The sequence below is a fragment of the Lucilia sericata genome, unplaced genomic scaffold, assembly GCF_015586225.1.
Source record: "Lucilia sericata isolate MDLA Ls3-8-SP2 unplaced genomic scaffold, ASM1558622v1 Contig000846F_arrow, whole genome shotgun sequence".
In the NCBI taxonomy this organism is placed as follows: Eukaryota; Metazoa; Arthropoda; class Insecta; order Diptera; family Calliphoridae; genus Lucilia; species Lucilia sericata.
The window spans coordinates 138,950-165,520 of NW_023994838.1; the positions used below are offsets into that span (position 1 = coordinate 138,950).

The 26,571-nt window shown below is 32.7% G+C and overlaps 1 protein-coding gene across 2 annotated transcripts in view; it reads right to left on the reverse strand.

Moving 5' to 3' along the window:
* LOC119608527 (apoptosis-stimulating of p53 protein 1) overlaps positions 1-26,571 on the reverse strand; it is a 137,892-nt gene that overhangs the window by 92,099 nt on the left and 19,222 nt on the right. The window contains exon 1 of one of the 2 annotated variants that reach the window (XM_037962978.1): positions 22,596-22,917. The exons of the other annotated variant lie outside the window; for it this stretch is intronic. The gene's annotated coding sequence lies outside the window, so the exon portion shown is untranslated. Of the gene's footprint in view, positions 1-22,595; positions 22,918-26,571 lie in introns of those variants that run through there. 2 annotated transcript variants of the gene reach the window in all.

Below are 26,571 nucleotides of genomic sequence, written 5' to 3' on the forward strand. Positions count from 1 at the left end.
AAAACAAACCTTATCAATAGAGAATATTTGTGGAAATTTTTAGACAGATAGACAGACAGACGGATATAGCTAGAACGTCTTAGATTTTAATCAGAACCTACCTTTGAGGGTATGAGATCAAAAATATTATATGCTACAAACTAGAAGAACCCATCTAATATACATAAGTAGTACTATCTTCAAAACAAATGGTCGTTATGGAAACGGAAACCTAAATAAAATAAAAATCTCAAAATGTACTCGCATGTATGGATGTATGAGAGTACGATTAGTTTATTTAGTAAGTTGTTGTTGTTATTATTGTTGTTCTGTTGTACTTATAGTTAATGATGACTGTTGATTTTGTTTTCGTTATTATTGTTGTTGTATGTTTGTTATTGTTTTGTGGTTAATCGTTTGAAATCCATTGTTGTTGTTGTTCTTATTTATTTTTTTATTCGGTATCATCAGTACTTAATACCTACTAATGACATTCGAGTGGGTGGAAGGCATCAGTAGCAGCAGCAGCAGAGTTTGTCATTCAACCACTAAAGTCTATCAAATGTCAGTGGTATGAAAAGAAATATTTTTCTAACTGATATAGTCTCAATTGGTTTAGTTTAGTTTAGTTTGGTTTTCGGTTGATGAATGGTATAATGGTTGAATGAATACATCGATTAAGTATATATATACTTGTACATACATGTATGTATGAATGACTGTGTGTGTGATTTAGTGTGTAAATGTATTGGAGTTGGGGGTGTATAGGTGGAGGCGAAAGATGACAATATTCATCTGAGTGTAATAATGGCAACAACACCAAATAAATGTTTATAAATGGTATTTGTATGTGTTGTTGCTTTCATAAAAACCCTGTAGTTCGGGTGGCTCTAAGAATCCAATCATATTACCCATGGTTAGGAAATTAACTGTTTCAGTCTTAGCATTACCAAATGATCTAAATGATGACCACGGGTTAGGCATTTTAGAAAGATATGATTTAGCCTCTTATAAAATATTAAACATTAACGCCTTTTAAAACTACTGGGTATATCTATTTGTACTTGATTGTTCATGTCTGTGTTTAAGTATATATCTTCTATCTGTTCAAATTGTATTTTCAGTGGTAACATTTGCTGTTTTACCATTTAATGAGTGCAATTTGTGTGATATAATTATCTCTGGTATATCTTCAAAACTAAACCAACCAAACGGAAGGAAATTTAGTCACAAAGACAAAAGTTTATAAAACTTCCTTGTAGGCAAAAAGATCGCATTCCAATTATATGTGATTTGTAATATTTTACAATAAAAGATTTAAGTAAAACATTATATTTTCCATAGAAAACTTCATCAGATTTTGAAAGGTCATCAGATTCAAAATATCTTCTTCAAAAGAAAAGATCAATCAAAGTCATCAAAAACTGATAATCTTTTCTATACAACAGATATAGATTCTGACGATCTTTTTTATTTCTATGGATGTTTTCCATAGAATATTTTCACAGTCTGAGGATCATAAATAGATCATATTTCTGATGATATTTTCCATAGAAAAAGTCATCAGATTCTAGTGATCTTTTGCATAGAAAAAGTCATCAGATTTTGATGATATTTTTTATAGAAAAACACATCAGATTCTTATGATCTATAATCTATAGTCTAGTCTATAGTCCAGTCTATAGTCTAGTCTATAGTCTAGTCTATAGTCTAGTCTATAGTCTGGTCTATAGTCTAGTCTATAGTCTAGTCTATAGTCTAGTCTATAGTCTAGTCTATAATCTAGTCTATAGTCTAGTCTATAGTCTAGTCTTAGTCTAGTCTCTAGGTCTAGCTATAGTCTAGTCTATAGTCTAGTCTATAGTCTAGTCTATAGTCTAGTCTATAGTCTAGTTCCATAGTCTAGTCTATAGTCTAGTCTATAGTCTAGTCTATAGTCTAGTCTATAGTCTAGTCTATAGTCTAGTATATAGTCTAGTCTATAGTCTAGTCTATAGTCTAGTCTATAGTCTAGTCTATAGTCTAGTCTATAGTCTAGTCTATAGTCTAGTCTATAGTCTAGTCTATAGTCTAGTCTATAGTCTAGGTCTATAGTCTAGTCTATAGTCTAGTCTATAGTCTTAGTCTATAGTCTAGTCTATAGTCTAGTCTATAGTCTAGTCTATAGTCTAGTCTATAGTCTAGTCTATAGTCTAGGTCTATAGTTAGTCTATAGTCTAGCGATTAGTCTAGTCTATAGTCTAGTCTATAGTCTAGTCTATAGTCTAGTCTATAGTCTAGTCGATAGTCTAGTCTATATAGTCTAGTCTATAGTCTAGTTCTATAGTCTAGTCTATAGTCTATTCTATAGTCTAGTCTATAGTCTAGTCTATAGTCTAGTCTATAGTCTAGTCTATAGTCTAGTCTATAGTCTAGTCTATAGTCTAGTCTATAGTCTAGTCTATAGTCCTAGTCTATAGTCTAGTCTATAGTCTAGTCTATAGTCTAGTCTATAGTCTAGTCTATAGTCTAGTCTATAGTCTAGTCTATAGTCTAGTCTATCAGTCAGTCTATAGTCTAGTCTATAGTCTAGTCTATAGTCTAGTCTATAGTCTAGTCTATAGTCTAGTCTATAGTCTAGTCTATAGTCTAGTCTATAGTCTAGTCTATAGTAGTCTAGTCTATAGTCTAGTCTATAGTCTAGGCTATGTCTAGTCTATAGTCTAGTCTATAGTCTAGTCTATAGTCTAGTCTATAGTCTAGTCTATAGTCTATCTATAGTCTAGTCTATAGTCTAGTCTATAGTCTAGTCTATAGTCTAGTCTATAGTCTAGTCTATAGTCTAGTCTATAGTCTAGTCTATAGTCTAGTCTATAGTCTAGTCTATAGTCTAGTCTATAGTCTAGTCTATAGTAGTCTATAGTCTAGTCTATAGTCTAGTCTATAGTCTAGTCTATAGTCTAGTCTATAGTCTAGTCTATCTAGTCTATAGTCTAGTCTATAGTCTAGTCTATAGTCTAGTCTATAGTCTAGTCTATAGTCTAGTCTATAGTCTATAGTCTAGTCTATAGTCTAGTCTATAGTCTAGTCTATAGTCTAGTCTATAGTCTAGTCTATAGTCTAGTCTATAGTCTAGTCTATAGTCTAGTCTAGTCTAGTCTATAGTCTAGTCTATAGTCTAGTCTATAGTCTAGTCTATAGTCTAGTCTATAGTCTAGTCTATAGTCTAGTCTATAGTCTAGTCTATAGTCTAGTCTATAGTCTAGTCTATAGTCTAGTCTATAGTCTAGTCTATAGTCTAGTCTATAGTCTAGTCTATAGTCTAGTCTATAGTCTAGTCTATAGTCTAGTCTATAGTCTAGTCTATAGTCTAGTCTATAGTCTAGTCTATAGTCTAGTCTATAGTCTAGTCTATAGTCTAGTCTATAGTCTAGTCTATAGTCTAGTCTATAGTCTAGTCTATAGTCTAGTCTATAGTCTAGTCTATAGTCTAGTCTATAGTCTAGTCTATAGTCTAGTCTATAGTCTAGTCTATAGCTAGTCTATAGTCTAGTCTATAGTCTAGTCTATAGTCTAGTCTATAGTCTAGTCTATAGTCTAGTCTATAGTCTAGTCTATAGTCTAGTCTATAGTCTAGTCTATATCTAGTCTATAGTCTAGTCTACTAGTCTAGTCTATAGTCTAGTCTATAATCTGGTCTATAATCTGGTCTATAGCATAGTCTACAGTCCAGTCTAACAAAAAGTCATTAAAGTTAGAGGCAACAAAAATATTTGTTATTCTTGAAAGTAAATTTGAACAACCTAAATTACGTACAGATCTTCAAAAAGTTCAGAACATCATTTGTTAAGGTATGTAATATTAAAAAAATACCCAGGCTGCCATAGCCAAGGGGCTACACTAATACAAAGAAACAAAAACTTAAGAAACGTTTTAACGAAAATGCACTTTAAACATTGTAAATCCCCTCCAGCCTTAATATTCCAACTGGGTCATTGTATCATTCCACTTAAACATTGCTACGACTATTTTAGTTGCTACCGCTCGCTGTTAATATTAAATATTGTTTTGTCTTTTCCCAAGTATTTCATGTCATTGTTAAATAAAACAAAAATAAAAAAAAAAATTTAAAGGAAAATATAAAAAAACTGAAGTAGTAGGAAAAGAGTGTCGGTATTTAATATTTAGTTATTTTTTCATCATTTCAAAGTCTGTTGGCGTTTGACATTTGTTGTCTTTAATTATCCTTCAGTTGAGAACATTTTATGTCTCATTTTTCTTCTAACGACGAGACGTGTTATTTTTTTATCGTTCTTTCTTATTTCGTTTAACTATCAATTATAATTTTTAGCTAAAAACTCATTAGGGTTTTTTTTTCGTTTTTCGCTTAATTTGTTATTGGATTTTTTTTCATCGGTTTAGCTTCAATAAAGGAAATGTTCTTTTCCTTGTTATATTGTACCTAATATTTTGGAAAAGTGATTTGTAAGAAAAGTTTTTTTTCGTTGTTATCAAAGACTATTTTTCATCTTTAACAAGTGTTTGAAATTGAGAAATTGTGTTGAAAAAGTGAAAAGAAAAACTAAGTAATGATTTTATAATTTTCGAACTTTTTTTGCTATTTGGATAATCTTGAGTTTAGATTAAACCTTTAAGGTGACAAAGGCGGTTATATGATGGAATGTTAAAATGTGATACAAATCGGAAAATAACTTTATTGAAGGCTGGATAAGGAGGCAAGATGTAATTTGACTTTTGTCTTCAACTGGACAACTTGATTTTTGTCTTTAGATCAACCTAGGCCATAGCTTAGAGACTATTCTATTGACTAGCCTATAAACTAGACCATAGCCTAGTCAAGAGTATAGTCTAAAGACTATAAATTAGACCATAGCTTAGTCAAGAGACTAGACTATAGACTAGTCTATAGAGTAGTCAATAGATCACTTCAAATATCAGTCAATAGTCGAGTTCATAGTCAATTTACTATTTCCATAGTGCATATACTAGTCAGTAGTCTAATGCCTAGTCTTGTTACTAAACTATTTAATGGTCTAGTCCATAGAATAGTCAATAGATTACCACATAGACTAGTCCGTAAAGTACTAGTCAGTAGACTACGTTTTAGACTTTGCAATAGAATAGTTCATAAAATAGACAGTTGACTAGTCAGTAGTCTAATGCTTAGTCTTGTTACTAGACTAGTCAATAGACTGGTCTATAGAATAGTCAATAGCCTAGTCCATAGACTAGTCAATAGACAACTCAATAGACTAGTCAGACGACTTGTTTATATACTAGTCTATGGACAAATCTATAGAGTACTCAATAGAGTGGACAATAGACTTTTTAATACATTGGTCATAGACTAGTCAGTAGACTACGATTTATGCTAAGCAATTGACTAGTTCATACGATAGCCCATAAACTAGCCTATTTCCAATAATTAGATTAGTTAATAGAGTAGTCCATTGACTAGCCAGTAAACTAGTCTATAAAGTAGTAGTAGTAGTAGTAGCCCGTTGACTACTCTATTGACTACTCAATAGACTAGTCTGTGGTAAAATCGATTGCCTAGTATATAGACTAGTCTATTAAGACAGACTATTCCATGGACTATTCCATAGACTAAGCTATAGACTAGCCCAAATACTAGACCATAGTCGAGTCCATTTACTAGTCAATAGTCAATACATTAGTCAATAGACTAGTTCATATAATAGCCCATGGAGAAGTTAATAGACTTGTCAAGAGACTAGTTAATAGACTGGTCATAGACCAGTCGGTAGACTAACCACTAGAATAGTGCATGGAGTGGATAATAGACTGGTCAGTAGCCTAATGCATAGAATTGTTACTAGGCAAGTCAATAAAATAGTCCATAGACTGGACCCTAAACTTGTCAAGAGACGAGCCCATATAGTAGCCTATTCAATAGAATAGTCCATAGACTGGACCATAGACTAGTCCATAGACTGGACCATAGACTATTCAAAAGAATATACCATAGACTAGTCCATAGATTAGACCATAGACTAGTCCATAGACTAGACCATAGACTAGTCCATAGACTAGACCATAGACTAGTCCATAGACTAGACCATAGACTAGTCCATAGACTAGACCATAGACTAGACCAAGGACTAGTACATAGACTAGACCTCAGACTAGTTCATAGACTAGACCATAGACTAGTCCATAGACTAGTAAATAGACTAGACCATAGACTAGTCCATAGACTAGACCATATACTAGTCCATAGTCTAGACCATAGACTAGTCCATTGACTAAATCATAGACTAGTCCATAGACTAGACCATAGACTAGTCCATAGACTAGACTATATACTAGTCCATAGACTAGACCATAGACTAGTCCATAGTCTAGACTTTAGACTAGTCCATAGACTAGACCATATTCTAGTCCATAGACTAGACCATAGACAAGTCCATAGGCTAGATCATACATTATTCAATAGAATAGGCCATAGACTAGTCCATAAACTAGACCATAGACAAGTCCATAGACTATTCTGTAGAGTAGTAAATAGACTAATCAGTAGACAAGTCGATAGACAATTAAATAGGCAAATAAATCGACTAGTCCACAGACTAGTCAGAAGGTTATCCAGATATCGTGTCATGAATGTGTGTTCGCTCTATAATAGCGTCTCAAATATGACCCATAACGGGTTTCCTTCAAATTTCATGACACGATATCTGAAAAACCTGATGTGATTCGGATTCAGTGCTGTGTAAGTTAGACATTTCTTAGCTAGTGCTAACAAATTCTCTAGACTATAGGCAATTCAGAAATATTGAAGTTCTATAAAATTTTCTCTTTCACCCCAAAAGGGTTAAATACTCATACTTAATGAGACATGGTACGTTATATATAGATTGTTTTACCCCATCTCAAAGCTAAAGATGTGGGCACTCTACAACACTTGCTGTTAATTAATAAAATCTTTACATTCGTTTTTTGGACGCATTTTTTTCGTTCTTATTTAAAAATATAACCTTTAAACGGATAATTACACAAATTAATGGCCACTTGAAAAACTCTTTAACACAATGCTCTCAGCTGTTAAAGAGAAAAATATAATGATTTTATTTTGATGGGGGTTGGCTAGAAAATTAAAACAATATTTAATGATTTCATAAATAAAGTTTGGATTTTTAATACAGTTTAAAAAGTAAAAGTGTTAACAAGAGTTTGATTAATTGCCTAAAGTTATCTGATGATGTGTAATATGTTTAATTTATAAAGCTTTGCAGCGCTCTATAAAACTTTTACGAATTTTGCGGCCACGTGACTACAGGTAAAACTGCTTGCTTGGGACTATATGTTAGCTGTTTTAAAATTTTTTTATCATTTAATTTATTAGTTTTTCCTGAAATTTTCTCCTTTTCTTGGTGTTTAAATATTGTTTGCTAAACTTTAAAGATTAAGTGGCGAAATAAAGTTTATACAGATACAATACATCATCATATTAATATTTAGGATTTTGTTCTTGTTTCTTTTTTAAGGCGTTAAGAAGTTATTAAATAACAAACCAACACGAACGTGCTGTTGCTATTTCTGTTTTATAGTAAGTTTGTCTTTTGAATGTGTTTAGGACGGACAATACATTCGTTTATAATATTTATCTATATGTCTGTTTGTTTGACAGTCAACGTAAGTATTTGTTTTACACTTGCCACAAACTACTGCTACTACTACTACTAAAATACAACTATAATCTGTGATATAGAATATCATTTTCATTGAATGCTTAACAAAGTTAAACAACATTCTGAATGGAAATTATGTAAACAAAACGCAAAGGGAGAGTAAAGGGAGACTATAAAATTAGCTATATAAAGAACTTAAATAATTTCTTGTAGGAATGAGGGACTTGCACAACAATCGTTGGAGCTGGAATCATTTCAGTGAAGATTTCTACATATATAGATATCTGATATAAACAATTTTTCTTAAGCATTTAACTAAATGCCTTACACTACGCCTATAGGCGGGGATCAAACAAAATCTTAAAGGACCCACTTCTATAAGGGAATCTAAACATTACTAAATCACTATCAGCTATATCCAAAAGATCTTAAGGAAGACAACGAGAGTTTTATATGTGTTTATGATTTAGACGATACATAAGGCTGATCAAGATCTTTACAGAACAATATACAGTTGGCCTACCAACCAGGCAAATCAACGGTAACCGCTATTCATCAGGTAACGACCATGATTGAGAAGGTTCTAGGCTTCAACCAAACTGCCCTGTGCTATCTTTTGAGGCCTTTAATAATACGTCTTATGATGGCATTCGTCAGGCGCTAGACAGAAAAAAATCCCGCAGTCATTGGGCTTGACTTATGTGGTATATCGAGAGCCATCTGAGCCCGTTCTGAGTCTACACTGAGCCTTTGAGGTTGTCAATGGGCTAAACTAACTTGGGGTCTAGTGTAGTATGCTGATCAAGCATGGTTTACAGATGGTTCCAAAGATTAAATGGTAACACTGGAGCGGGAATCTATGACCCAAATATCCAAAATCCCTGTGGGTATTTAACGCTCAATCTTCCAGACAGAAGTCTACGCAATTACCATTTAAATTAGAGAATGTCTAAGAAGAAAGATAAGAGTATTAAAAAACTGGACGCTACAAAAACTTACATCCAAAGTCATGTGGTAAGTCAGTAGGCTCATTCTGAGACTACACTGAGCCTTTGAGGTTCTCATACCAACAAGGGACCAATGAGTTAACCTAACTTAGTAACTGGAACATGCTGGTCAAGTATGGTTTACAAATGATTCCAAACAGGTAAATGGAGAAGGAATCCATAACCTAAATTTCCAAAAGGTCCTCACTATGGGTATTTACCCCTCAACCTTCCAGACGGAAGTCTACGCATTTATCACTTGCATTAGAGAATGTCAGAGAAGAAAGCTGAGATAATTGAAGATATTTGTGATGTCGGATAGTCATACGGCCCTTAAGACTTTACCACCATATTAAATCAGGTCGGGTGTCGTACTTGACTGCTTGACATTTCTAAATGAACTGGGTAGACACAATAAACTCACACTATGCTGGATACCAGAACCATTCTTTGATATCCCCAAAGAATACTTTAGGAAAAATGCGATTCTTATGTTGAATCTGAATTTCTCTGCCCAAGGGAGTCATATGAAATCACTTCGGGCTTTATTTGACAGGTAGGGTCTCGTACTTGATAAGCTCACACTATGCTGGGTACCCGAGCATGATGTTTACTGTGGCAATAAAAGCATAGATTGTCTGCAAACAGGGGCACACGGCGATCATTATTTACACCAGAACCATTATTTGATATGCCCAAAGGATTCATTAGGGAAAAATGGGATCCTTATATTGAATTCGAATTTCTCCGCCAATGGGTGTCATATGATATCATATGAAATCAGATTGGGTGTCGTACTTGACTGCTTGACATCTCTAAATGAACTGGGTAGATACAATAAACTCATACTATGCTGGGTACCCGGCCATGATGGTCACTCTGACAATGAAAATATAGATTATCTTTTTGAACCAGAACAATTATTTGATATACCACTGAATCAGAATTTCTCCGTCACTAACCTATGGTTACTCTTGTTTATTCCGGAAACTGTGGACTTAAATACAACCAGCACAATCTTGGTAACAATGTGACGAGGCTATGCTGTTTCTGTGAACTGCAGAATGAAACATCCGAACTTATGGCCTCTTAGGATCAGTGTTGCCAACTTAGTGCTTTTAGCACTATTTGCGGTGCCTTTTGGTGTGCCAAACGCGGAAAATTTTGCTCATGGTGCCTTTTTTCAAAAAGGCACTACAGTGGTGCTTTCTAATTTTATGACAGTGCATTTAGTGCTTTTTATACCCACCATCAAAAAAGATGAGTGGGGTATATTGATTTTGTCACTCCGTTTGTAACACATCGAAATATTGGTCGTAGACCCACAAAAGTATATATATTTTGGGTCCTTATTAAATTCTAAGCCGATCTAACCATGTCCATCCGTCTGTTCATCTGTCCGTCCGTCTGTCTGTTGAAAGCACGATAGGGTTAGATCGGAAAGAGCAAGCGAGTTAAATTTTTCCACAAATATTTCTTATAGGTAAGGTTTGTTTGGTATGGCAAATGGGCAATATGGGTCCGCAATTTCGCATATCCCCCATACAAGTGACCCCCCGAAAAACAGCTTTAACAGTCACAACTGTTTTAAACATACGAGTATAGCGATAAAATTTGGCATAAATAAGTTTTATATGCGTCAAAATCTCTGTACCAAATTTTATGGGAATCGGTCCAAAATTGACCCTACCCCCCATACGAGTATAGCGATGAAATTCAACATAAGTAAGTTTTATATAAGCCAAAATCTCTACTAAATTTTATAGAAATAGGTCTATAATTGAGCCTACCCCCATATAAGGTCTCCTTCAGAAAATGATTTAAACGGTCATTACTGACTTAAAAATACGAGTATAGCGATGAAATTCGGCATAAATAAGTTTTATATAAGGCAAAATGTCTCTACCAAATTTTATGGGAATTGGTCCATAACTGACCTTACCCCCAAATAAGGTCTCCCTATGAGTGCAGCGTTGAAATTCAACATAAGTAACTTTTATATGCATCAAAATTTCTCTACCAAATGACATTAATACTCATTACCGACTTAAAAATATTCGACATAAATATGTTTTATATAAGCCAAAATCTCTCTAGCAAATTTTACGGCAATCGGTCCATAATTGACCCTACCCCCACATATGGTCACCTTCAAAAATTGATTTTAACGCTCTTTACTGACTTAAAAATACGAGTATAGCGGAGAAATTCGAAATAAACAACTTTTATACAAACGTAATCTTCCTACCGAATTTAATTCGGATTTTTCGGTAACCTACCCTACCCCCTATTAAGGTCCCCTTAAAAATATGAGTACAGCGATTAAAATTGACAAAAAATAAGTTTTATACAATTTTTTTACACAATTGAACCTATCCCTAATATATAAAGCCTCCATGATTACTTCACCGTTGTACTCGCAATAAAAAGATTTTTATTATAATTCTTTATTCCGAATTTTATGACGATATAACTGACCAACAAAACAAAATCTATGTACAAAATTTTATGGGTATCGATATATAAACTTAAAAATAATATATATAGATTTTGCAAAAAAAATATATTTCACACAATTTTACAATTTGGGTGTGGTTACATCGGTTCGCCAGTTGGTAGTGTGCCTGTCAGTTTGAATGTTTAATGACATTTTACTATTTTTAAAATAACTTTTAAACAAATCAAGGAATTTGAAAATTTCTCATCTTATTTATCTAATATTCGTCAAACATTAACAAACATAGTTTTAGTTCTTACGTTACTAAAAATCTAACTCACACAGATGAAAGACTTTAGTATGACGCATGTTTTGTTTTGTAGTCAATGTTCTAAAAAACGAATTTTGGAGTCTTGTAGGAAATGAGCGAAATAATGTGCAATTTTTATTAATATAAACAATATTTGACTAAAAAACGTTAGTGCTTTTTTACCCATTTTCAGTTAGAAAATTACGCTTTTTTACCCCTTTTTAATTTTTTTGCGCGCGTTTTGCTTGACCAATGTTGGCAACACTGCTTAGGATGAGTATTCTGTGAGTCACATTTTTATCACTTAAGGAAATATTCAATCTGTCACCTTCTAGAACATTAAGATTCATACGAGAACTTAATTGTGAACCGAAGGTAGACACAGAAGATCTTGTAGTGATTTGTGAACCCCTTCAATCAATCAGTCAATCATGTGCCTGTCCTGGGAATTTAGTTGTCACCTTGTAGCTACTCTAAAGGACAGTAACTATAGAGTGTCAAATAACTGGACAACAGATGATGAATAAGAAGTGACACCTCTTAGCGTTACTTGAAGACAATTTAGGGACAATTGATTTCGATCTGTATTACAAAAAGAACATTAATGGCCAATGTTCCAATATGTACAAAAACGAGTTTATCGGTTGGTGGGACAGTAGTGAAAATGACTGTCTTTTTCGGATGTCTACAAAGACAAAACTGATCTTTGGACAATATGACAGTATTCCGGGATACATACAATGACCATGCATTAATAGTGGCTGACTTTTAGACTGTGCCAATGATTATGGCCAGAGAGGGTATCACGGTTAGGTTACTTGCTGAGATGTTCAACTAATTTGTTAAACGATACTGTTGTTAGTCAAAAAAAGCTATTTTCAAGAGATAGATAGCAAAACCAGCTTAAAGAAAGTCTCCGTATCGAAGCAGCTAAAGCAATTTTGAAACTTTTCCTTAAAACTTTGTATGTAGGGTGCATAAAGTAGAAAAAATTCTTTTGGTGCTTTCAATGAAAGACAAAACAAAAAAGCAAATAAAAATAAAGCAGTATTAGTTTCATTCAATAATATCTTTCAGTTAACAGTAAATAAGTAAAAACAGCTACAAACGAACTATGAACAAAACTTTATATAAAGAATTTACTTAACTATAACAGAAACAGTGGAGATGGGAGCGCAAAAAAAAGAAGAATATGGAAAAGCTCAGCTGTGTATTAGTTGCGAAAATAATATGAACGTGTATGAAGGCATACAAACTGTAATTTGTAACAGATGTTTCAGAGTGTCGTTGTGCTGTTTTGTGGCATAATACACGAATCAAATTAGAAGTTGAATACAACTACACGCAGAGAAATTTACAGCAAGCGGACATTTTTCAATAGTTTTGGGTTGTTGCCACTTTTTTAAGTAAAAAAATCTGCATATTACTGTTTAAGGACTTTCAGTATAAATGCTTAAATTAAATCTCGTTATGTCCCTTTACTGAAATTTTTCTTCAAGTGTAGATACGTGCTGTGGCATTAGAAGTGAAATTGATATAGTAATATACATATGCGTTGTCTTTTAAGCATACGAATACGAGCACACGGCAGTCTACTATGAGTAGAAATACATATAGTATTTGAAATAATAAAGTGGTAACAATAACGTGAAATACGAATAAAAAAATTACACCTAAGAAGCCTAATTCTATTAACCCTTTCAAGGTTTCCATAAAGATTTTAAATTATAAAATCTATCATGAAACTAATACAAATGCAAGTAATTAATGGTGAATAAAAGAAGTTTTAGTATTATAGACGAATCTTGTACACTTATCAGCGGAAGGGGTCCCTATATATGTATGTTCGAACATAGATCGTTTCATTCGGATTTCATCTCTACAGTTTAACATAAACATAAGAGGAACATAAACTTTACATTGTGGACTGAACCCTATAGAATTTGAGAAAAAGTTTAGATGCTTCTCGTTTTCAGATGTTGTCTTGGATTTTTGCTCATATCTCCGCTGTTTATGGACGGATATTGCTCAATTTAAATAGGAAACTTCTCGAATGCATGTCGTCTTCACGACGTAATTAATGAAGATTTGGATCCCAAAGATATTTGAGGTCTTCAGAAAATTTGTTTCAACAGACAAACAGATAGACCGACTCCGCTATCTATAAGGATCCAGAATATATGTATATACTTTATAGGATCGGAAAATTATATTCTGGAAATTGCAAACGGAATGAAGATGAAGGCTAAAATAAGATATATAAGGGGTAAGTCCAATAATTGATCCGTAAAACTTGATTGAGATTGAGATTTTCATCATTATTAAGCCAGTTGAGAACGTTAGTGACATTTTCCTAGGTAGACCCTTTGTCGAGTCTTACCGTGCTTTGGAGATAATGTTGAAAGATCATAGCTAGATCGTCTTAAAAGCTAATAAGTATCCACAATATATAAATGTTTATGGGTTTACGACGAACATTTTTATAAGTTACAAGTTGCAAGACATAATCAATAGACTTCCTTTTTACATCAAGGTAGAGTTATTGTAAACTTTTATGTGGCAAGCTACAGAAACTTTATTTACAGCATTTGAAACTAAATTTAATTTAAAATTTTCTTGGGCAACTTAACAACAAAAGTTTTATTTTGACTTTTCTTTTTTTTGTGAGATAATGATAATAAATATATAAGGAAAAGAGATAAACGCTTTAAAACAATGACCTATTAATTGGATATGCGGAGAGAAAATGGGTTTAAAGTTAAATTTAATTTTTAAAATTTAAAAACAAAAGGTACGTTAAACATGTTGTGGTTGAGGGAAACTTTCACTTCCAAGATATTTCGATCTAATCCGGGCGTATATCTGGTAATAACAAATAATGTTTTCCAGCGATTAACTTTATACTCCGCTTGCACTACGCTCGTTTGAATCTATTCGTTCTATTTTGTAGAGTTGTGCCCGTAAACAAGTGTGTCCGCTAAGAATACATACGTATCACCTTCGTTGTGACGAACGGTTTTACATTCAGGTACATTCGCCCTTCCATTGTCGATTATCTCTGAGTGGTCTGGTATCCATATGATATATAAATATAAATATAAATATTCAGACCCGTTTTATCTGCTCTGTTAGCACAATAGATGTTTGCTATAGTATTCCGCATGACTTTCATCTCTATCTGGGATTAATATCTCATTGTTATCGACAAATTCTCTTTTCGATCTCAATCGATCGTGCCTGCCAGGTGATTGTGTATAAACGTCCAATTTATTCACTATACATTGATAACAAGTCCATTAATCGGCTCTAATCATTTCGCCTACATATAAGAACAGCTGTAAGTGCCGCCTCAAATCTTACATGTACTATAAAAGGACGAATGTCATAAAAACTTTTTTAAAGCTTTGTTCGACATAGTGCTGAACTCCCTGTTGTGGGATTCTATCACAATTTGTGGACTAAGACCTGATTTCGATCTTATTGTTTTCCTACATTAACACTGATCGTCCGGTGGAAGAACGGACGTTTGTTCGACATAGTGCTCATGGCCCTATTTACACCCAAACAATATGTACACTGAACTACCTGTTGTGGTATTCTATTACACTTTTTGTCATTTTTAAATGGGCAATTTATGGACTAAGACCTAATTTCGACCACATTGTTTTTCTACATAGCGCCCTACATCGAATTGCTTTGTTGGTTCTCTCCTCTATGTGTAATTTAACCCTAATCGTCACTGATATTTCCCAGTAGAAGAATGGGAGCTCAGAAGTATTATGTTTAGTAGGAGATTGTCAATATTCCCTCGAGATAAATAGAAAATTTAAGGGAAATTTTTTATAACAAGACAATTAAACTAAAATTTTCTATAAATTAAAGATTTAACAACAAATTATTTATATAAAAACCAGGGAAACCCTAATAACAAATACAACATTAATTAAACAATTAAAATATTTTTAAAGGACTTGCGAATTTATACTTATTAATTAAAGGGGATTTGTTTCACAAAGTAAATTGAATTAAACTTATTAATTAAATTTATTACTTAAATGGCAAAAATCAATAAACCAAAATATAATTAAAACCACATTAATCGAAATAAAATATTAATAATAATTTTATACAATAACAAATATATTTGTATATATATACAAGATAAATTTCTTATATAATAAAATAAACTTTTAATTTTTTTATAAAATTAACCTAAACCTCAACTTCTTTGCAGAAAATTTTTAAGAAAACATTGTTTATTTTTACCTTCAGTATAAAAATATCCTTCCCTCACTAAAATCCTTTTTTAAGCTTCATACACATCCTTAGAAAAGTTTTTCTCCAGCATCAACAACAACAACTACAATAAAGATAACTGCGAAAAATATGTATGTTTTTTCATAAAATTTTTCTTTAAATGAAAATGTCAACATATGTCAACGCAAAACAATAACAATTTATTAAAAAAAAAGCACAAACGCTTTTAGAAAACAAAAGAGGATGAATGAAAAATGAAGAAATGGGGGAAAATGAATGTGAAAAAAAGTAACAAGTTAAATCTTGCTAAAATGTCTTTGACACTAATTAGAGAATCTTAACCAAACCGTAACAATATTTCCTTAAATCATTAATCATGTAAATACAATTTACTTAAACATATGGATGTATACATATATGTATGTACATATGTGTGCTTGTATGTACGCCTATCTTTTCACCAATTCGTGCTTAGAATCCTTTAAGAGAGACTATATGTAACTGCTAAAGCGTTAAAATTAGAAACACATTCATACGTATGAAGGAAGGAGTTCTAATAAGTGTTGTGTTGTTGTACTATAAGGATGATGGGACTGTTTTAAAAAAAGTAAAATGTATAGAAGTTGTTTTTGTATTTCTTGCACTGCATTAAGTGAATTTTATTGTTGTTGTACTAATCCGCTTTTCTAATGCGACATTCAGAGTGGGTGTGAATAGCACGAATTCTAACGGACATACGAAGATGATGCTAAAAGTTAGTTGAAAAGAATTTTTTGGTAGATTGTAATAATGCGAGGACCAACATGCTGTGAGCCCTGTCGGAGAACCGGCAGGAAAGGGGGGCGGGAGGAACTAACGAACGAAACGAACGAACGAACGAACGAACGAACAAACGAACGAAACGAACAACGAAAACGAACGAACGAACGAAACGAACGAACGAACGAACGAACGAACGAACGAACGAACGAACGAACGAACGAACGAAACGAACGAACGAACGAACGAACGAACGAACGAAACGAAACGAACGAACGAACGAACGAACGAACGAACGAACGAAACGAACGAACGAACGAACGAAACGAACGAACGAACGAACGAAGAACGAACGAACGAACGAACAACAACGAACGAACGAACGAACGAACGAACGAACGAACGAACGAACGAAACGAACGAACGAACGAACGAACGAACGAACGAACGAACGAACGAACGAACGAAAACGAACGAACGAACGAAACGAACGAACGAACGAACGAACGAACGAACGAACGAAAGAACGAACGAACGAACGAACGAACGAACGAAACGAACGAACGAACGAACGAACGAACGAACGAACGAACGAACGAACGAACGAACGAACGAACGAACGAACGAACGAACGACGACGAACGAACAAGAACGAACGAACGAACGAACGAAAAACGAACGAACGAACGAACGAACGAACGAACGAACGAACGAAGAACGAAACGAACGAACGAACGAACGAACGAAACGAACGAAGAACGAACGAACGAAACAACGAACGAACGAACGAACGAACGAACGAACGAACGAACGAAGAACGAACGAACGAACGAACGAACGAAACGAACGAAAGAACGAAGAACGAACGAACGAACGAACGAAAAAACGAACGAACGAACGAACGAACGAACGAACGAACGAACGAACGAAAACGAACGAACGAACGAACGAACGAACGAACGAACGAAACGAACGAACGAACGAACGAACGAACGAACGAACGAACGAAACGAACGAAACGAACGAACGAACGAACGAACGAAAAAACGAACGAACGAACGAACGAACTAACTAACGAACTAAACTAACTAACTAACTAACTAACTAACTAACTACACTAAACTAACTAACTAACTACTAACTAACTACTAACTAACTAACTAACTAATAACTAACTAACTAACTAACTAAACTAACTAACTAACTAACTACAACTAACAACTAACTAACTAACTAACTACTACGAACTAACTAACTAACTAACTAACTACTAACTAACTACTACTACAACTACTAACTACTAACTAACTAACTAACTACAACTAACTAACTAACTACTAACTAACTAACTAACTAACTAACTAACTACTAACTAACTAACTAACTAACTAACTAACTAACTAACTAACGAACTAACTAACTAACGTAACTAACTAACTACACTAACTACTAACTAACTAACTAACTAACTAACTAACTAACTACTAACTAACTAACTAACTAACTAACTAACTAACTAACTAACTAACTAACTAACTAACTAACTACTAACTACTAACTAACTAACTAACTAACTAACTAACTAACTAACTAACTAACTACCTAACTAACTAACTAACTGACTATCTAACTAGTCTTTTGACTAGTCTCAGACAAGTCTATTAATTAGTCTATGGACTAGTCTTTTGACTAATCAATTGACTACGAATGATGACCCAGCAAAAAACTTCCGAAGAAGCCAAAAATATGTGGAATTTACACTATGGAAATACTGAAAAAGACCTGCAGAAGTGATGATTTTAACACAGACTTGTCATAGGATGGATGTTCTCTTAATTCGATTCCAAACTAACTATTTCTGAAGTCATTCTCAAGAAGTAATTTTGGTGTTCTTTTTCGGGAAATAATTTGGGAGTATTTTGACTTAAATAATATTAATATTAAAGGGAAATAGACATTTTCATACCATTCAACATTACTTCCACAGAAGTTAGAAAAAATTCACTTAGTGCTACTATTGAAGTACTTCGTTTTTTTTTTTTTGCTAAGGAGCCATTATCAAGTTTAGAATGAAAATATTTAAACAGCGTTATTCCGATATTTCTCTTTCCATACTTAACTCGTAACTACTCTACTACATACTTAGTTTGAGTCTAGTAATCTGTTAAAAGAAGTTGTAGCAAGAGCAGGAATCGGACAAAGTGTGTTGGAGTAAAGGAAAGCAGCAGCAACAACAACAATACATTAAATCTAATCATTACTTTTCACATCACATCTGTAGCCATAACAGATAACACAGCCTAACTCACTCACTGTTTTACGCACACATAATCATATAAATGATGATAAGGATGTGCAAAAGACCAACCACCCACACATACATACATAACTAGAGGCCTTCATTTGTTGTAGGAAATTTCTACTAAAAAATCACTTTGTTTTTTTAAACAACAATAGGAAAAAATATAGAAAAAATAAATAATAAAATATTATTATAACATTTAAAACGTTGTCAGCAACACAATCGCAATCACAATCACCATCGCCATCACTATCATTACATTAGATATTTATTTATAATTTTTATCTTGTATTTATTAACAACACATCACTATCACTATTAAATCAGTTGAGTGAAAAAAAAAAGAAAAAAATTGCAGATTCTTTGATTTTCATTGCTTGTCAGTTTGATTCAATTCGTTTGCTTTGATGCTTTTCAATTTATACTTTTTTCATATTTATTTTATTTTTCATGTTATGAATGTATGTGGCTTCTTTAAGGATGTTCTTTCACTTGATAGTCATTGGCACCAATCTACAGTCACAACAGTTGTAAAGATATGAATCCTACGACACAGATGTATAGATGCAAACTGACATTATTCCCTTAAAGCAACAACTGCTGTTTTTTTTAAAGAATTTAATAATTTACATTAAATGTATTTACAGAGAAGTCTTCGGAATACTAAGTTTTATAAATTTCTGTTGGAATATTTAAATAAAGGAAATATGGCCATAAATCTATAGACGACCTCATTAGATATAAAAGTTTAAAAGAAATATATACATAAATTTTAAATAGTTTATAAAAAAAACCTTACTAAGATGTCAAAGTTTGTAATGGTTAACTTTTAAAATATTGCGTATACGACTTGGTGTACAGGGGGTTTAAAAATTTGTTGAAACATAGGGTGTTAAACTCTGTGATAACTACTTAATATTTACGATTTGATTTGGACCTTCTTAACTTTTACTTATTTTGATAAATTTGACTGAGGTCATTTAGATCTCTCCATTTGACAACTTAATAGCATCTTAAATATATACTAGAACTTTATAAAATACTAGGTGGTACTCACATCCAAGCGGCTCTTCTTACTAGGAAAATTGTCAAAAGCCCCTTACAGAACCCGTTATCAATGTATGTATACTCAACATATTGGAAACTTTGAGAGTTCCAGATAAGGTATTGTGGTCCTTCGAAACATAAGAGAGTAAATCCCTGCTATAATCTGTTGGTAAAGGGGGCTTTAGAGGTCTTCAATGAAAGCTCAGAATCCGTCTTCTTAATCACAATACTATCATCCAATGGAATACAATGAATATAGTGCTAACAGAGATTAACACATTTTATGGCATCCAAGAGACAATTAGGGCGATATCAGCTGATGATGCAATGTATACTCTTCCTGTGTAGTGCCCCTATTCTTCAGAATAATCGACAATGAAAGATAGAATTTACTTGTTATAAAGGGAAGAAAGCTTCAGGAAGTTAACGGTTCGAATACCGGGACCACTAAAATTCTTTGCTGTGAGACCATCTCAACTAGAACCAGATGTCTACTCAGAATAAATAATTCCTAAGTTAATATGATTAGTTAGTTAGTATTCTTGGGGGATAGACAGGTTTACGACATAACTGTACAAAATTGGACGAACGGAATCAGATGAATGTTGATAGGACACTCGGACTCGAAAATTTTCGATAAATCTACTATTTATAGAAAATGTTCGATAAATCTACTATTTATAGTCAATTTTCGATAAATCTACTATTTATAGTCAATTTTCGATAAATCTACTATTTATAGTCAATTTTCGATAAATCTACTATTTATAGTCAATTTTCGATAAATCTACTATTTATAGTCAATTTTCGATAAATCTACTATTTATAGAAAATTTTCGATAAATCTACTATTTATAGAAAATTTTCGATAAATCTTCTATTTATAGAAAATTTTCGATAAATCGACTATTTATAGAAAATTTTCGATAAATCGACTATTTATAGAAAATTTTCGATAAATCGACTATTTATAGAAAATTTTCGATAAATCTACTATTTATAGAAAATTTTCGATAAATCTACTATTTATAGAAAATTTTCGATAAATCTACTATTTATAGAAAATTTTCGATAAATCTACTATTTATAGAAAATTTTCGATAAATTTGCTATTTATAGAAAATTTTCGATAAATTTGCTATTTATAGAAAATTTTCGATAAATTTGCTATTTATAGAAAATTTTCGATAAATTTGCTATTTATAGAAAATTTTCGATAATTCTTCTATTCATACAAAATTTTTGATAAATCTTCTATTTATACAAAATTTTCGATAAATCTTCTATTTATACAAAATTTTCGATAAATCTTCTATTTATAGAAAAATTTCGATGAATCTTCTATTTATAGACAATTTTCGATAAATCTTCTATTTATAAAAAATTTTTGATAAATCTTCTAGTTATAGAAAGTTTTCGATAAATCTTCTTTATATAGACAATTTTCGATAAATCTTCTATTTATAGACAATTTTCGATAAATCTTCTATTTATTGAAAATTTTCGATAAATTAGCTATTTATAGAAAATTTTCAATATATTAGCTATTTATAGAAAATTTTCGATAATTCTTCTATTTATACAAAATTTTTGATAAATTTTCTATTTATACAAAATTTTCGATAAGTCTTCTATTTATAGAAAAATTTCGATGAATCTCCTCTTTATAGACAATTTTCGATATATCTTCTATTTATACAAAATTTTTGATAAATCTTCTAGTTATAGAAAGTTTTCGATAAATCTTCTATATATAGACAATTTTCGATCAATCTTCTATTTATAGACAATTTTCGATAAATCTTCTATTTATTGAAAATTTTCGATAAATTAGCTATTTATAGAAAATTTTCAATATATTAGCTATTTATAGAAAATTTTCGATAATTCTTCTATTTATACAAAATTTTCGATAAATCATCTATTTATACATAATTTTCGATAAATCTTCTATTTATAGAAAAATTATAACAATTTTCGATATATCTTCTATTTATACAAAATTTTCGATAAATTTTCTATTTATAGAAAGTTTTCGATAAATCTTCTATTTATACACAATTTTCGATTAATCATCTATTTATAGAAAATTTTCAATTCAAGCTATTTATAGAAAATTTTCAATAAATTTGCTATTTATAGCGTTTAAACAAATAAGATAAATGTTATATTTTAATAAAAATTTATTATAAAGTTTGCGATAATTGCTCTATTATTGGAAAATTTTCGATAAGTTCTCTATTTATATAGAATGTTCGATTTCCTTTTTTCGTTTTTTTTCTCGACCAATTTAACTTTTTAAACGTTTATTTTTGAGATTCAAAGGTTTACAAATTTAACAAAATTATGGACTTTGTCCACAATCAATCCATATGTTTAGCATTATAACAGATTCATACCAAATAAAATATTCAATAACTTTAAATATGTACATATCTGCATTAAAATGTCACTCCCTATTAAATAAAGCTGTAAAACGCTTTTATTAACAAATCCCCCAAAGCATAAACTTACAATTACACACTTGCATGCAAGTTCAATATGATTTCGAACCAAGAAAAAAAAAGTCTGAACAAATTTTTTGCTGATGTTTGCAGTTAAAATTAAAGCACTTTACTTAGTGCGTGTATATGAACGTTACAGCGTTACAGCAAACAATTACACTGTTGACGCATTCGTAGATAATGATGTTGATGATGTTAATATTGATACAGATGCTGATGAGACTGATAGAGGAAATAAACCAACCCACACACACAGACAATATTGCAAATAAACGTCAATATTCTTCAATCACTCAAAAAAGCAAAAAAAAAGAGGAAAACTTGAATGAACTTCATTATCTCAATCACACAGCAGAACACACTTTTGTTGCTCGTTTAAACTTTCTACTCCCATACACTTTTATTATTTTATAATTTCTTTATTTTCACATACACTTTACTTATTATATTCTTTATTTTTATTTTTTTTTATTCAAAAATATATTTTCGTAAATTTAACGTGTTAAATTTGTAACGTAATGAATCGTATTCGTTTTTTTCTTTATCTTTTTTTAGACTTTATTTTTCCTTTAAGGATTCAAATGAACCAACGCGTGCTAAAGACTCGTTTGAACTAAATTTTGTTGTGCAAAATAATTCGTCGTTTAGTCTTGTCTGTCAATTTTGAATGCAGTTGTAACGTCAGGATGTTATGGAGCATGTCATTTACGCTGTGGCAACATGTTGACCCCCTTCTGTTTTGGAGTATCATGAAAAGCCAAAAGGAAAACAATAACAAAAGAGCACATGTATGAAGTAAACATTCATAACAAGTGCATAAGCAACATTTGTTGCGATACAAATGTTGCTGAGATAAAGTAAAAAACACATGTTTATGTGCTAGTTATCATTGATTGTTGGTTTTGTGTTGGAGATTAATGTGACCAATGGGATTTGTATGGGCATCAAAGGAAACGATATCCTCTGTGCTTTAAGTTCTAATTGGATATTAGTCTGTGATCTAGTTCTTTGTAACCGATTTTATGCAAACATGTCATATCTTCATGTCATGAAGCTTTTGTGTCAAAACAAGCTTTAAGGAAAGCTGCGCCATTAGTACAATTTTGCCTAGATGTAGGTGGGGTCATCCAAAGCTTCAGAAATACTACTGGTCATTTCATCGATCTAAACAGGAACAGGATATGACGTGTATTGGATACATTGTAAGGTTATGTACAAACATCTGACTTGCCCGATCGCATAACCAGATAGAGGATAGTTTGCACTGGCAATCAATGAGGGATTCTCTAAATTCCCGGATGGCTCTAAACTTGAAAACAAAACGAGTCTGGGGATCAGGAAATCCATCGTTATATTGACGGCTCCAAAATGGAAACCAAAAAGGGTCTGGGTATCTACATTAACAACCCGAAAACCGTCTTACTAATCAGGTCGGTTAAAAACGACCAAAAATGGAATACAACTCTCCGATCGAATAACCAGATAGAGGATCGTGTGGAGTGGCAATCAATAAGGGAATCTCTAAACTCACGGATGGCTCTAAACTTGAAAATAAAACGGGTCTGGTGATCGGGATGTATGGAATATTGGTCTCAGTTAGGAGATCGTGGGCAAGAGCAATCCCTGCGGGAATCTATTGTTACATTTACGGCTCCAAAATGGAAACCAAAAAGGGTCTGGAGTATTTACATTAACAACCCGAAACCTGTCTTACTAATCAGGTCGGTTATAAACGACCAAAAATGGAATACAACTCTCACGTATGGGCCGGAGCTTCGAAGTCTATTTTGGAGCTTTTCGACCGCGTACAAGAGAGAGTGACAGTAGGGTATCTAACTCTATAGATTCACAGGACCACCGAAGCAACATGGGCTGTATTTCACTATTCTATCGATTCTATAATGGAATGTGTTCCTCTGAAATTAGGTAACTTTTTCCCGAGTTACCGAGCCACGACTCTCATCAAGAATACACCCATTTGTGGTCAATTGGCCAGTGGACCGCACAGCACATTATAGGGAAAATTCATTCTTCAGCCACACTATTCGTATGTGGAACAAACTTCCTGCAGAAGTATTCCCCTCCACTTTCGATTTGAAAAGGTTTAAATCGAATGTCCACAAACATTACTCCCTCTATCCTCCCTCCTACAACATATTTTCCTAGTTCCAGCACTATGCACTGCCCCTGAGTACTGGTCCAAGGAAAAAAAGGATCCTCGGTTAAAGTCAGTACTATCACAGAATGTGTAAAATGGATAGATTGAATATACCGCCAACAAAGAGCGATATCAGCTGATAAGTTTAATCGAATACTGTACTTGTGGTAAGATCTGCATCATGTGTGGGTACCAGGTCTCTCTTATATAAACGGCAATGAAAGAGCGAACTTTATAATTATAAAGAGAATGAAGCTAGATGAAGTTAAACTGAAGAAACTGAAGAACTGTTCGACGCTACAAGAGTATCCCCTACTTTCAATGAAACATTAGATTGGGCCACTAAAATCTCATGAAGTAATCCCAAAGAGATCAGGTCGAGAAACCTTTTATGAATGTAGAGAATGCGAAGGGGACAGTGAAACGCTGAAATTTCTGTTATGTCATTGCCAAACTTTCATTGACATTGGATGCAATTATCAAGGATGCAACAATGTTCTTAGGAATACTGATTGTAAAGATCCAAAGAACTACGTCCAGTAAACTTTTAACTGAGTTTCTGAACATATTTTCACAATTCTCTATATAAGGTTTTTTCACCAAATTTATCCATGAAAAGAGCGCACAACAGGTCCGCTGAAAGGTGTAATTCTTCAGATCTGACGTAATACATATTCACCCTGACATTGTATATAAGAGACCTTGGGTCGAGCATATGAGTTTCAAACTCTAGGGTATTTCGAATACCGGTATTTTTACAATAACTTGACAGAAGCAGTCCATAATGGATCTGAATTCTTTTTTATGGGTCCCTAAGTCACAGTTAAATTTATTTAAACTAGGAACTAGTTAAACTAGGAATTTCAAGTTAAACAAGGAACATTTCAGGATTACAACCAGAATATGAAACTAGATTTAACATCTCTTGTCTTATAAGAAGTCAGATGTCCTTAACAGTCACTTTCACTTCGATTACAACTGAGTTATTGACTCTCAAATAGATTACTGATGGTGAATGAGGTAACTACTCCCTAAAAGCGACTTCTCTCCAAAAATATATAAATACGTTTGGTCTCATTGAACAAAGAACTCAATGAAAATGTGCCTTAGGTTGACACGCGCGCTGCCAACCATATGATGGCCTCCTGTTGGCATGATGAACTAACCTACATTCTTTATAAACTTCTTCTTGAAAGCAAGAAGAATTGGGAGAGTCAAAAACACTGCAAAATGGGGTGGAGGAGGTTTAATTATTTGTTTACTTTTTAGATGATACTGTTGTTTTTGCTGGCATACCGTAATACTCTCAACATCTAGAGTTGCCAGGTTTGATTTGTACGAAATAAGAAAACAACTCTTTTTTTTTGTTTTTGTTTTTTACTTATTTCTTAAAAGAGATAAAACGATTTCAACACATCTTATTGAAATTTATATGAATGACATTTAAGAAAATGTGTGAAAGTATTTGCTATTGCTCTTAATGACAGCAACTTAACAATAACAATGACAATAAACCTAAAACAGCGGCAACTACAACAATTAACCATAATGACAGGAATAGTTAGCAGGACTTGCTAACAGGAACAGAAACCAACAAAACATAAGCTCATGATGGTCTTACAAAAAACAAATGGCTAAATGGCATTGAACACGTTTTGCCATAAAAATAACATCAAGTTAAAAACAGCACAATGAGACAAGCGGAAGCGCAAAAAAAAAAAAAGAAAACACCCAAAAGGATGTGAATAGTAGCGCGAGTCCATGTGGCATTCGTTTGGCCGTTTTGTAGTCATGGTCCTTGTCAGCAGCAACAGCAGGGCATAAACATTTGAAATGAACAAACGAATAAATAAACAAATGGACAACAACACTATTACTAATGTGAATTTGTTGTTTGTTGCCAACATATACTTGGACTAGAAGCAATGTCATACCAACACTCTCCAACATATACGGTGGTCAAACAAAATGTGAACCGTAAACCAACAAATAGAATATGCAAGAGGAAAGGAAATAAATATTTAAATATAATTTTTTTTTTCTGTTTTAAATTTTTAATTTTTCTTTTGTTAAGGAAACAGATGTACAATTTGCACTGGGACGGGGAAACAGCAGAGATGTAGTGAAGTAGTAGCTGTTGCAAAAATATTCCAAATATGACACTTGAATTCTTATCTGAC